Raw genomic sequence first — 14,447 nt, 5'->3', positions numbered from 1 at the left:
GCTTAAACTGGGACCAGCGTGGGAAACCATTCCCAGTCACCCCTTTGCTCTCCATTCCTTTTCGTTTCGGGTTTTCTGTGGAACCGCTCAAATCATACACTCCTAACTCCTCATTACGTCACTCCTTTCCCAAATCCCGCTCTGCTGACGTAGCTTTCACCCCGGGGCTCCGGGAGGCTCCCAGGTATCTCCTGCACCGTGCCTGCGTTAGGTACCGGGGGTGCATGTGCAGGGACATTTTTGAGGGCAGGGGGGTGCTCGGTTGCGGGAAGACACCGCCTGGGAGGAGGTGCCAACGAGGTGACCATCGCTCCTGGTCCTTGTGGCCAAAGAGGGAAGAAGGCAGATTGGGGGAAAAAGAAAGTTTCGTATCCAATTAAGGCAAATTCCCTCTCGGGCACTTCAGTCTCCCAAAAAAGGGTTGGGGGTAAGCCGTGTGCAAGCGCTGAGCTGTTGCTCCTTCCCCCACTCTCGGGTCTCTGCAAACGTGATCCCTTACCAGGGGTGCACTAGGGAGGAGGGGAAGGCTCGGTCCGACCGCACCCTCGCTGTCCCTGGGCCCGGGCAGTCTCGGGAGCAGCGGGCATCGCCCGCCGGCTCGGGCCCCGGTGCTCCCGTGCCGCTGCGGCCGTGGGGGCCCGGCGGGTTCGGTCACTTTGGTGACTATCGCAGGCTGGAGCGTATTCTTTTCCGAGACGTGTTTATGTAACTTAATGTACTTTAGAAACTGCTGGGGAGTTTAGGCCGGGCTGATAAGCGCCGCGGTTATTACGGGCGACGTGCCGGCACCTCTCCCCCTCTCTTCTCCCCTTCGCTTATCCGCGCTACTTAAAATATACTTTTATCAAGGCCACCCCACGATACGGACTGTTTCCATTGCCCAGCGGCTGTGACATTGAAGCGGACATATCGATCGGGGCACCGGCGGCTCTCGGGAGCGCTCAGCCCAGCCGGGAGCTGCCGGCCGCGCTTCCCGGCTGCCGGCCGCCGAGGGCTCAAGCCCCCGCGCAGGAACGGCGGCCGAAGCCGGCGGAGCAACCCGCATCCGCCCAGGAAAAGATGGATTTCAGGATAGGGGCCTTTGACATCACCCATCACCTCCGTCTCGGGCCGGGTGGGACAGCCCAGGAAGCTAAGGGCAGTGGTCAGCCAAAATTGACGCCCAAAGCAGCAAGATGTGTCCCACGGTGAGGACAGACCCCCAAACTATCAGTGATGAGGGAGTATTGGAAGCTAAGGGCAGTGGTCAGCCAAAATTGACGCCCAAAGCAGCAAGATCCCCTACACACCACAGCACGAGCAGGGGCAGGCACGGTGAACGTGCCCTTTGCGAAAGATCAGATGTGTCCTAGGTGAGGACAGACCCCCAGACTATCAGTGATGAGGGAGTATATTTTCTTTCCCCCAAATTCCTAACGAAGGGCTGCCGGGTGCTCAGAGGCCGAGCTTCAGCTCCAGCCGTCCTGGCTAGTTGCAGACAGCAGGCTCCGGGCCCCGTGGAGCAGGGCACCCTGACCCGGCTCGCAGAACTTTGCCCGCTCCCTGCCGGCCGCTCGGCTCCCCCCAGGCTGAAGCCGCGTCCGGCGGCGGGGAGCGGGGCAGAAGGATATTCCCCACTGGAGTCAGCGGCCTCCCGGTCGGCTGGTGACCTGCTGCTGCGTGCTTTTGGGTGATTTCCACCGTGTCTTTAAACACTTGACTCAAATAAGCATCAGGCAGCAGAGACCCCGCACGGACATTTATGCAATATGTGCCCAAGTGTGTGGTTTCTATGTAGTTAGGGTTTTTTTGTTGTGTTTGGTTTGGGTTTTTGTGGGTTTTTTTTTTTTTTTTTTGGGGGGGGGGTTTTTTTTTTTTTTTCAGGTCTGGGGGCTTTTTAAAAATAACGATATGTAGCTTCTTTTTATTTGCCCTACCTCCAGTCTCTGAGGTCCTGCTAGTTAATGATTTCAGCCTTAAAAAATAAATAAATAAATAAGATCAACAAAACGCGCGGAGGAGGCTCCTGTTGCCGCGTAACCTGACTCCCGGAGCCGGCGCTCCGCGGTACCCTCACTCCGAGCCCCGGTGGGGCGCACAGGACGAAGGCGATGCCCTCCAGTCCCCGGGGTGACCGGGAGGCAGCCGGGACCCACGCAGCACCCTAAAAAACACGGTTTAACTTCTTCTGTCCTGCAGGCGCATACACGATTTGTCTCTTTCCGGCACATACACAGGAACTTTGAAAAGGAGTTAAGGATTGCTTTTATTGCTCCTCGGCCGTGTTAAATGTTTTGGTAATCGGTGATTAAAATGGCCTAATTCTGACCCTTTTATCAACGCGCACCTCAATGCCCTGGCTACAAAGCAGTGCGGCCGTGTTCCACCCACTGCTTGCGGGGACGAATATTGTGTATTATTTTTAACAGCAGTGCCCCTTTCTGCGCACAACTGTAGATAAATCAAGTACCTCGACTCCGTGTGCGAATCGGCTTTCACACCTAGTGAAAGAACCCGTTTCGAGACAACAAGGCCAGAAGGAAAGGCCCCCACCCTGGTTCCCGCCGCCCCGTCGAGGGGAACAGGGAGGTGGGGGGTGTAGGAGCCGCCGTCTCCCACGGCCGCGGTGGGAGCCGAGCCCTTCCCGCCGCAGCCTCTCCCGGGCCGGAGCCGTAGGGATCATCTCCGTTCCTGTCCGAGCGTTGGGGAAGGCTTTCAGGGCTCTCTTCTGCTGGATCTGACAGGAAAACCCGGGGGAAAATTTCTTGCTGCGAGAGGTCGTTGAGGGAGAGAGCCGGGAACGGCGGGACGCGGGGCACGGCGGAGCCGCGCTTCTCCTCCCCAGCGCTTCAGAGCCGAGCTGCTCCTCATCCTCCCCCGGTTCCCTATCACGGATGTTAGGCGATATCAAATCCGATCTGCAATTAGCTATCCTGCCTCCGCCCCCACGCCCGCAGCACAGAGAGTTAATTCTTTCTCACTTAAACCCACCCCTCCAAAAGAACTCCAACAAAAACGAAGCTAAACAAAACACCAAAAAAACCCCCCAACCAAACAAAAAACATCACCGACTGTTCCCTGGGACGGTTGTCGCCACTGCCGCACACCGTGAAGGAAATATCGGTTTATGTACGCATCGAAACCTGCCGGGAAACCCCCCACATAGTTGTCTTCTTACTTCTCTGTTCAGGAAATAAAGGAAACCATCAGAACAGGTCACAACCTTCCACTGAAATGTTTTCCACAGATCAAAATTAATATATTCTCTTGGAAGCATATTTCGGGTGTTGCTCCGTTTCATGCGTGTCCACGCTGAGCTCCGGCGGGGCCGCTCCGTTTCTCTTGGCATCGTGGCAATCTCTCGCCTTCCCTTTTGGAACCGCCATTTACCTGCCTGACCGAAATGTCTGAGAACACGTGCCAATAATAATCACAATAAACCCCCAAACAACGACATTCGTAATCTTAGCTAAGCAAGCCGCTTCCCTCCATCCCAGCTAATGATGTTTCACCTTGCTGCTTTCGTGTGAAATGTCAAAGTCTGGGGACTTTGTTCCTCCTTGGAATGAAAGTAGATTTTTTAAACGTTAAAATAATATCTTCCAGAGCGAGTCTGACCAGTTCTGTATATGCAAGCGCTACTAGATTGGAAAATCAAATCAAAACAACCACATCACAGAATGAGAGATTTCAGAGTTAGCAGCTCGGGGTAATTAGATAGCCTATTAATAGCCTTGCTCCTCGCTGCTATCAAAAGTGGATGGCTCCTGCCTCGGGAAGGTGCGAGCAAGCATGCCACGAGAGGTAGGATGGAGACCGAGGAGATGGAGAGGGGTTTCCAACGAGACTTGTGGGGCCCCATGGACAGGCAAAATGCGTGTACCCCCCTTGGCGTTGCCTGCCATCCCCGCAGTCTCAGGCTTCTCCCTCCTTTTGATAGATGGAGGTGTCGGAGGGAGTCGCGGAGGCAGGTCCCGGCCGGGCGGGTCCCATCCCCATCGGCCCGGAGATAAGCGATGCTGCTAATTCACCTCCGGGGAGGCGACGCCTTCATTCCCTTTTGCTTTTCTTACCGTCAGTGTTAATGGCTTAGCGGACACAGCCCTCTATTTGCAGTTAGAAGTATAAATATATACGTTCGACGTGGGAATACCGCAATTTCCATTTCGTTCATGTAATCACTGCCAGTGTTTATCCATTTCGCCTAAGCCTCCAAGACCAAAAAGGGCGTGCAAATAATTCGCACTTTTCGATTACTTTGGGAAAAGGTTGGGTTTATGCATCCGTTATTGCTGCTCGCATTGAATTTACAATTCAATAGTAAAGGACGCCAGTATCTGCAAACAGGCAAAAGAACAATTAAAACGCCGATCGTCCCAAAACTAGGTGGCTGTAATATTGTTCTCCTGCTGGTATTGATTGATTTTAAGAGGTCACAGATGACTGAACTTTAAAGAGTCAAACGACTTTCTTTTCATTCCAATTAGATGAGCAAGAAGTAGCATAGTCCAGTATACCTAAGGTTTTTTCTTGCTGTAATTTCTTACATTTTTAACATACACATATTGTAATAATTTCTTGTTTTGTCTTTCCTGATGGACAAAATAGTTTTAGTATTAAAGATGGAACACAGTAACAAAGGAGATAGGAGTAATCCTGATGTTACTGAGGTTTGAGATTTTTTTTTTTCATTCTTAATATGGGTAGAGTTAGCAGCCTTTTTCTGAGTAAGCAATTCTCAGAGTAAATCAATGTGTTGTATAGAGTGACTACTATTGCCAAGGGGGAAAAAAATGGACCAGTGTACTTTCAATAAACTCTGAATAAAATACTCTGCTACAGTGTTACAGGATAACTTCAGGGAGTTGCTAGCATTCATCAGTAACCAGGATGATACCTGGATGATGCATTTAGCATTTGCCAATGACAATCAAACATAAGCTTAGCAGCACACAACTTTAATATTCTCCTCTGAAATAATAATCTAAAACCCCCCCAACAACACAGTTTTAGTATAAATTTACATAGGTTATTTGTTTTGCAGCGGAACATTTTCTTTGTAATGTTACTGTAGGTTGGGGTTTTTTTTTTTTGGTTTTTTTTTTTTTTTTTTTTTTTTTGTTTTCTTGTTTTTTTGTTTTGTTTGGGGTTTTTTTTGATAGGGTGTGTGAAACGGGGCTTACAAAGAAGCCCTGCTTCTGTGTCTCTGCTCATTTAACCAGATCCTAAAAAACTCATTCAGCTGAAATTTGTCCTTGTTCACAATGACTTAAACAAGAAGAGCCAGTGCCACAGCCCTCCATGGAAATGCCTCTTGCAGAAATAAACCTTGCCAATGGTTCACTTCTGAGATTACCAGCAAGAATTGCTGCTCGGCCCTTCAAGTCATGATTTTTACTTCACTGAACTGGCTTTAAGCAGATTCTTATACAAACGTCAGAGGGATATTTGGTCAGCTAATGCAGAGTTTTCTGCTATCACAGCTTGGAAGCTGTTGGTCCCAAACAAACCTAATCAGCACTAGCTCATCAACCACCATAAGCTCCTGTAATGAACTTAACAGTAAAGGTAGTGTAGGTGCTCTCTGTTATTTATGCCAGGCTCTGTCAGATTTAACAGTACCTCTTTATGACACAGATGCCAAGCCATTGGACACCAAAGATGGCAGATCCAGCTCCATGGCCAGCACACCCTTAATTTTGGGGGCCAGTGACCTCAGCAGAAAGGACAGCCACGAGCACTGACGTCAGTGGCATCTCATGGCGTCACAGATAAATCCAGCAGAGGTAGGGCTGTCAGAGCCTAGGAGTGTTGGGGGATGAAAACTCAGCAGTGCTTAGCTGGCTGGAGGACTTTTCCCTGGCTATTTTCAGCTTTTCCCCAAATGCCCCATAGGTGACACCCTATGCAGTGCCACTCCCCACAGATCACCAGCTGGGCTGTAGGGACACAGCTTTACCAGCCACTACTTAAATCAAGTGTTTCAGCTTTTACACTAAGCCAAACTCTTTCCTTCCAAAATTTTGTATCAATCAAAACGTTTCATATTATCGGAAATTAAGATTTTTGTATGGTTTTTGAAGTATTTAGCCCTTTAAAGAAAATCAGCTTGGAATTGAATATGCAACAAAGTTCATCTTGAGAGGGCAGAAAAGGTGCTCTGTATTTTTTTTTTCTCTTTCAGTTTGGTAACAGGCTCACATCTGGAGTGGTAGGAAAAGTCTGTCATGCCTGGACCAGAAGCCAAAACTTCAGCATCTCATCCTTTCTCAGCCACCAGAAACTACAGCAAAACCTCTAGTTTTCTCCTTGGTCAGCAGGGCACAAGGAAAGCAACAACTCCTGAGATGGTTGAAACTGCTGCCTGTGCTCTGGGTTGAAGGTTTTAAACTTTTTTACTTTAAAGGCAGGGGCTTGCATGAATATGCTCCAAGATGTTTCACTCATGGAATTAATTGGAGAGGGGGGTGTAACTCAGTCTGAAACCAGGATTTATGCTGCACTCCTATTTTAGTTCCCACTGCCTAGGAGAATGGTTACTACTCAAATCACAAACTGGGACCTGTGCTAAGTTTTCAAATTCATTTGGCTTTGGTTTTGATAGCTTCAACAGAATTGTTGAATAACATTTCCTTCAGTAGGAGTTTTCCAAACAGATTTACTTCATTTCTGCTTGCAAGAAGTGGAAAGAATGTATTTTCCTTGTGCCTGCTTGGAACTACATGTACTTTTGAGGTCCAGAAGGTGACACATCTTTCACAAGTGATTCCCCTAATAAGCATAGAGAGGAGAAACTAATTGTTGTGTGCTGTAGCTACCAGGAGATTGAAAATATTCTGTGCTGAAATAAGTTAACTGTTGCTCAGCATTTGGACTTGTGGAGCACAGAGCTGACTAGGCTGAGCCTAGGGAGAGAATTGGAAAGCAAACTTCTCAGCTGGAAAAGGAAACCCCCTGAATTTAATGGTGTTGGACCAAATGAACAGGAACACACCTGGAAGACCTTGGCTGAATGCTAAATGTGAGTATGGACCCAAACCAGCACTTTTTCCATGTGTCAAAAATACACTGCTTAATGGATTAAAATATTTTATCAGTCCTCCATTTGGAAGGCTAAAACCTGCTGTGAAAGCTCAAGAAGTAAATAAAATCTGGTGATGAAGGACTAAACTCTGATGGGAATTTTCCTGGAGAAAGGCCTGCTGAAGTTGACCTGCTTAATTAAAATGCAATAAAATGCAATTTCCTTTACATCATTACATGCTAATGTCAACCTTAGAACCACAAATTTGTTGAAACCTGAGCAATAGAGTTCACCTGTGGCTGCCTCTTGGTAATAAAAAAATGTAAAGAGATGCTTTTAAGGAAACATGTTCATAGTTAAAAATAATTTTGGTGGTATAAATGAAGAGTACTGATATTACTAAAAAAAGGCAATGACTTAATTATTTTTGTAGATGTCAGTTATTCATTTGTGGGCCATCAAAATATAAACTGGGATACTTTATTGACTGCAATATATACTGGATATGTGCCATATTATTCAAGAAAAACAATACACTGCAAAAACAATACAGAGAAGAGGTAATTTGTACAGAGTTCATGAAACAATTATATAATCTAATTACAAAACTGACTCACTATGTCCTTGGTTCTATTTATTAGAAGAGAATTGAAGGACATACTAAACATACTCAGAGTCTAGGAATTTAAATTTAAATCCTGCCTGCACACCCAAGCATCCAGGAACTGGTGTGATCCAGAACATAGATCATGAGTCCCAGAAGAAGGATGCCTTGATGTGGGACTCAGGATACGACTTCATTTTCCTGTGTGATGGAAGTTAAACTACTGCCCCATTTTTCTGAGGAGTGCTTTGGAACTCAGTCAATATCACAGAAAAACTTTTAATCATGTTAATGACACACACAAAAAAGTGTAACTAATGATTTATTTCAAAAGGCGACAGCAGTTTGAAATAAAACTGCTCGTGTTTCACGTGTTTCACTGGTACAAAGCTTCTGGAGAAATGCATCAGGAACATTTGGATGCAAGTGAAGGTGTTCCATGTTCAAGCAGAAACAAATCACTGAGGTGCCTGAACATGAGACATGGCCAAGGCTTTGCACATGTCACTCACTCACAGAGAAGATCATCTCAGCACAGAAATGACCAAAGCCCAACAAAAGTAAGTTGCTGAATTATTCTGTGAATTTTCATGTTGTGGCTGCACTGCAACTGTTTGAACTCTTTTCACATGTTTTTCCTTAAACTTTTCAGGCTTTTTAAGGAACATATAAATATTTCCTTTCCTCATCATGTAAGAAATTTTATTAAATAAAATCTGGTCTTGCATCTCTTCTGTTGTTTTTTTATTCTTAATTTACTGTGCATTCTGTGTTTGAATAGATTTTAAGGGGTGACATCTAACCATACCATAGTAAATTGTGGAGGAGGCTAGTATTCAGAATGATTACAAGGAGTATTTGTTTATAAAACAGGAAAAAACCTCAGTGTCTCTTTGTTTGTTTTTATTAATGGTAATGCTGGTTTGCATGCAATATTTTTTTAATGAAAGCTATGAGAATCTAGGAGACAGAATAGCTAATGGAGAGCCTGGGACACCTGCGTGTAGTTTTGAGGTAGGGAAGTCATAATTCTGCATATTGGAAGGTACAATTCTGCAGCACACTGCCCCTGGTGCAATCCTGGCTCCAGAAATCCTTTCCCCCTGCCAGGAGGGACTCTTCTACCTGGAGGAGTCACTCCAGTGCCAGCACAGCAATCCACTGCCTTCTCCCAGCTGTATTAATGAAATTCCTTGTGGGACCACACTGGAAGAAAGACCATTGAAGTGATTACAATTAAAAATAGCTCTTCCTCTGCTCCTCCCACAAAGAGTTTATTTTTAACTTCCATCACTTCAGCGTGCTGATTTAAGCACTGCTCTACACGCAGTTGTTTTGGCACAGCCGAGGAGGTGACAAACTGCAGGCCAGAGGTGGGAACAAGCATCTGGGGCAGGAGCTGGCTGCAGCAGCTTCGCTGGCAAAGGCAGTGTATCATGGGACTACGGTGTGATAGTTCACTGCATGAACTTCAACTTTGCCTTTCCTGAGTGTTTACGGTGTGATAGTTCACTGCATGAACTTCACCTTTGCCTTTCCTGAGTGTTTCCATAGCCATGAAGCATCTCTGCTCCAAATTCCCAGTACAGGAGAGCTGGGCCAGTGTCACTTTCCTACCCCAGCCTGGCTCACTTACATCACAGATTTACAGCCATGTGAGCTCTACCACTGAGAAATAGAGTGTATGTGAAGCCTCAGCTGAATTCCGAGGCTGATGCCCTTAAAGACATGTAGATAGCTGACTTTCAGGCAGTGGGAGGCTTAAATGGACAGGACTGGGAGCAGGCATATGGTCAGTGACCACACCTTGGCCATAGGACAGCGGCCACCTACCCACCCACCCTCCCAGGCAGCAGAGACCTTTTGTGTTTGGCTTTCATGCAAAGGATTAAGCTGTGTGGGGAACTCAGGACTGGGTGAGAATTTCTGGCAGGTCATTTGGGCCATGATTTAGGGTTCTTCCATCTTTTCTTACAGCACAGGGTGTGAGCCACTTGCTGAAATTTTCTTATCTCTCCAACTTTTTGACATTTTACGGACCTCAGGCTATGGTGGCCCTTTGACTTCTTCTGTCCCCTGCCTTTGATTTTGGTCTTTTGAGGACTTGAAAGCCATGACCTAATTTGAATTTTTGTTAACAGCTGTATAAGTGAGCACTTGGGTGAACTTGCATAGCCTTTAAGCAGCCAGGAAGTAGATAATATCTAATCTTATGCCTGTTAGGGTAGAAGAGTGTCTCTAGCACATTACTGACCAATGCTTTCTAGAGCAGATGTCAGTGCATCATGTAATCTATCCTACAGTTCCCTGTAGGATACTAAAAACAATTATCTGACTGGCTCATGTGTGAAGGCATCACAGCATGGCATCATCTAGAGCACACTAACCTCAGTGGAAGAATATCAATTCAACTGAGTCTGGAGCTCTCCTTCAATGCCTCAAGTAACTCACTTCACGCATCACAGTCTGAGTTTTGAACCTCCCCCATGTTCATCAGACATTACTTTTTCTTCCAGTCTTGAACCAGGCTAGGAACCCAGATGATTTTTCTAATCTTAGCTGGCACTTCTGGCAGATTTAATATTTCAGTGTCAAGCCCTTCAATAAGAAGACCTTGTTGGCCTTCAGAAGCATAATGCTTCTCTTCTGCTCCATGCACACTGTTTCAGTCCTCCCTGAGGTTGTGTCCCTGAGACCTTCTTGTAATGTAAATACATTTAAAACAAAATAAAATAACATCTCAATGGCTCTAAAGTAGAACTTCCACGGCATTCTTGATGGCATAAACAAAATGCCAACTGAAAAGGCAACCTTGAAAATCATCTAGCTCACAAAAGTATGGTTTTGTGATGGAAGGGGGCAGCCCAAGCTTGGCTGGACCATGTTGGACCAAAAGGATCTCCAATCCTCCAAAAGCTTGGTAGAGCCTTAGTCTTTAATTGTCTGCAGAATTAGACTTGAAACCATTTCCTTAAAATCTCTCACTGGTTTCAATAACTTTACCTTCACTGGAGTATCTTTGTCTTTGTCTGTGAACTTCAGTCATGACTCTTCTGTCCTCACTTTGCAAAGGTGAAGAATCAAACAACCTGTACAGAGTACATAGAATCCACACACTCACTGTGGAGAGCACAGTACATGGTATGTAAAAGGTTTAAAAAATCATCATACTTTCCTAGCAGTCTTTACATATCCATCTAGGTGGAAGTTATTTCAGAGAATACTCCTGCTACTCATAAAAAGCCATTATCAAAGTCAGCCAAAATTCCAAGACAAAAAAAAAAAATTGAGAGGCAGCAGGTAACTAATCCATTTTGAAGCTGTCAGGTTGTGACCTGAGGAATGCTTTCACAGGAAGGGCAAAAATGAGGTTCTTTCCCTAATGAGGAACAACACAATTATTTTAAAAAGGAAGGATAAATGACCAACATTCAGTTGCTGCCTGCACAGAAATCATCCCCAAGAAGAGGACTGATCAGATGTAGTCGCAGTGGATGGCTACAGACTGCCAGACAGGCAGTGTTGACTCAGAGCTCCCACTCCTGAGCTCCTTTTCTTGCTTGCAGCTTATGTAAAAGACTATAAAGGAGGAAAACCCATGAAATAATGAAGACGAATGCAATAAATAGACCTGATCCTGTCTAGTTGTTTTAGTGGTTAATGCCACTAGAGAAACCCTGCAGGGCTTTAAGCAATTCTTAGTGATGAAGATTTATGAAGCCCTTTTAAAAACTTCATTAAGGGGTCAGAGAGATTTAAGTGGCCTCACAAGCTCTGCACTAAGCCAAGAGATTCACTTTGCAGAAACTCAGCCAAAGGCAGTGCGGACAGAGCTGGCTTGCAAGGGCTCTTCACGCACTCTGGGAACAATGCTGAGTGCCCTGTGCAGGACAGCTTAATGCTGAAGTCCCTATCAGGGTTGTGGCCACTAAGATGGTTAAAGGAAGCTGCTTAGCAAAAGTATTTCCTCTGAATAATGTTAAGGACAGCATAGTCTGGCAAGCAAGCCAAGTCTGTATACACTGCTCATATAACTTTCTTATTTCAGTTTCCCTCAGATTGTCTGAAATATTGTAAAGCTTTTCTTTTTTTTTCATTTTTCTTTTTCTTTCTTTTTTTTTTTTTTTTTTTTGTAGTTGGGATGGATTTTCCTCCTTCAGACGACAAGTGCTGCCTGAAACCAGAATCATACCTTTCATACTGATGCCTTCAAGCAGTTGTTTAGGACTGTGATTATTTAGATATAAATAGCAGTGCTCGTTAATTTAGTAATCACTCCCAGCTATGAAAATGCAAATTGAGTTGGCTTATTTGTGTTTTTGAGAAAGAGAGAAGGTGGTGGCGGTAGGTGGGAAGGGGAATATTCCCCAGGTGCTGCTGTTTATCACCTTTTTGTCTCACCCTGAGCCAGGGAATGTTTCATCTGCGCCCTGCAGAGCTTTGCTGGGCTCTGTTCCATCACCACTGAGGTGGGTGTGCATCACACACCTCTTGTAAAGTTCGTTCTTGGACTGACAGCTTGGGTCCACCCCATTAAAAAATAAATCCTGGACTTCTTTTTAATAGGTATGCAACAGCATAATCTCTGGTAGCTGGCAAAGGCAGAAAACTTTGACAGAGCAAGAGATGAAGGCTGCTTTTGTGGCTTCACAAGTAAAACTGCCACTCACTTTGCCTTGCTGGAGCTGCCTGGCCATGGGGAAGCAGCCGTGGTGGAGCAGGCTTCATGATCTGTCATAAAATCCAGTATCAACTGAGGCAGCACATCTCCTCCAAAAGCTGTGTTTCAGCTTGACTGCCCACCTAAACACTCTTTGCTAGGTACCTATAACCTGATATTTTGTGCTTCGTATGGGTTGTGGGAGTTTCTACAGAGCCTCCATAACTGGTGAGGAGGAGAGGAGCCAGAAGGAAGAAGGTAAAAAGAGAAAGAGAGTAGAGCATGGAGAAAGGGAGACCTGAAAAATCTGCAGCAGGAAGGGAAATGCTGCACTGCACCCTCAAAGACCTCCCTCACCTCACATCCCATCCCTGAGAGCTGCCAGCAGCAGGCACTTAGAGAAACCTCCTCCAAAAATGCTGGTTATTATCCCCAACATGTTAAAAACCTTGGAATCGAAATGCATCAGCATTAATTGAAGGGAGATCCTGAATTTTTGCAGTGCTTTGGTGGACAGAGAATCTAAATAATGGAATCAACAACTAATTTTTAGGATTTTAAGGGAGCTTGTTCATGGCAGCCCTCATTCCCTTTTTACATTCACAGAGCTTAAAGCACCTGCTTTACAGTAAATGAGAGGGATAGGTGGAACACCACCCTTGTGAATAGGGCTCCTCAGTTAGATTTTGTGGCAGAATGGCTCAGGTCTGGGGTAGCCCCTGGGAAGGCTTGAATTTATGAATGATTCCACAGGCAACTCTCTGCTTGAAATCAAGCAGTAGCAACAGTTTCCAAATAGTTATTTAATAAATGATTCAATATTATTGAACTGCATAAGACATTTTATCTACCATTACCTCCATCCCACAGCTTCTCAGTACCCTCATTTGAATCCAATAGTTTCTGATGTGTTCCTGAAGGTACTAACCAAGTCAGGAGGTGTCTTCCCATCTGCAGGAGCAAGCACAGACCCAGGAGTGAGTGGATTACCATTATGGCTGGCAGGAAAGAGAAGCCTCCCTCATGACAGTGAGTCACAAGATTATCGCCTTGACAAGGAAAACTACAACAGAAAAGCCACATGCATAATGTCCCAAAGAAAGCAATTAAGTGGTTTCATTGATAGAGGTTTTGGATGAGCTACACATTACAAATAATAGCTTCATTCAGGCCATTTCAATGACAGATGCTAGAGATAGGAAGAGCCATGACAATTATGTTTTGCCATGACATTTTGGGAAACTGGGAATCAGGAATTTTTCCAGAGTGGGAAGGTTGTTTTGCTCCCTGAAGACCTTGTTTTGATTTTAAGCACTGCTGACTATGCACTGTTGCCACATTTTTTAGATACCTTTTTTATTGCTCCCCTGATTGTAGGGTGCAGGGAGATTTCTGCAGTAGACAAAGGCTCTTCTGAGGCACATGCTGTAACAGTGGAAGGAATCTGCTCCAGATCTGCCATAAATAGTTAGCTCACTGTATCTCAGTGCCTCAACACGAGGAACATTGCTCTTGCCCTACTGAGACTGGAGATAAAGGGAGGCAAAGAGAAGCAGGGTGCTTCAGGCACCCCGTGTGTGAGTTCCTGGGTGCCAGTGTCAGCCCTGGGTGCTGACATTTGCCTCCACAGCCCTGAGGTGCAGAACATTTCCTCTCTGATGCTCCTGTGTAGCTGTTACCACTTGTGAGATGCCACTTGCAATGGTTCAACTGAGAGAGCAAAGCTGGGTCTGCTCTGCATCAGCCAAAGTAGGCAAAACTCTGACCTGCCTGGTTTAGGGTAACTGGGGAGAGTAAAAGCACTCAGACAGCTTAACAAGAGTGACAGAGAACAAACTCACAGTGAAGTGCACCCTGATCCTTCCTCTGGAGCTATATTCCTAGTCTGTCAGAGTAGGAAATGTCTGAAGTGGCAGGAATCCATGAATCAGGGGGCCATTTTCCGTTGTTACCATGGCGTGGCTTTTTTGTTTGGCTTTTTTGGGATTTTTTTGGTTTGGTTTTTCTCCCCCTCCCAAACAAAACAATAGAAGCCATCATTAAATTATTTAGGGACTCCTAATGATCCCAAATTAGCACTCCTAAACCTTCTGCTTGTTTCAGGTTTGTGAGTAAAACAAAAGATAAACCAAAGAAGAATAGAGTTCTGAGTTCCCTTGAGTCAACAGGAACTTTGCCAA

Source organism: Onychostruthus taczanowskii, unplaced genomic scaffold (assembly GCF_017590055.1).
Source record: "Onychostruthus taczanowskii isolate IOZ18803 unplaced genomic scaffold, ASM1759005v1 scaffold16, whole genome shotgun sequence".
Taxonomy (NCBI): Eukaryota; Metazoa; Chordata; class Aves; order Passeriformes; family Passeridae; genus Onychostruthus; species Onychostruthus taczanowskii.
This window is presented reverse-complemented; position numbering follows the sequence as displayed.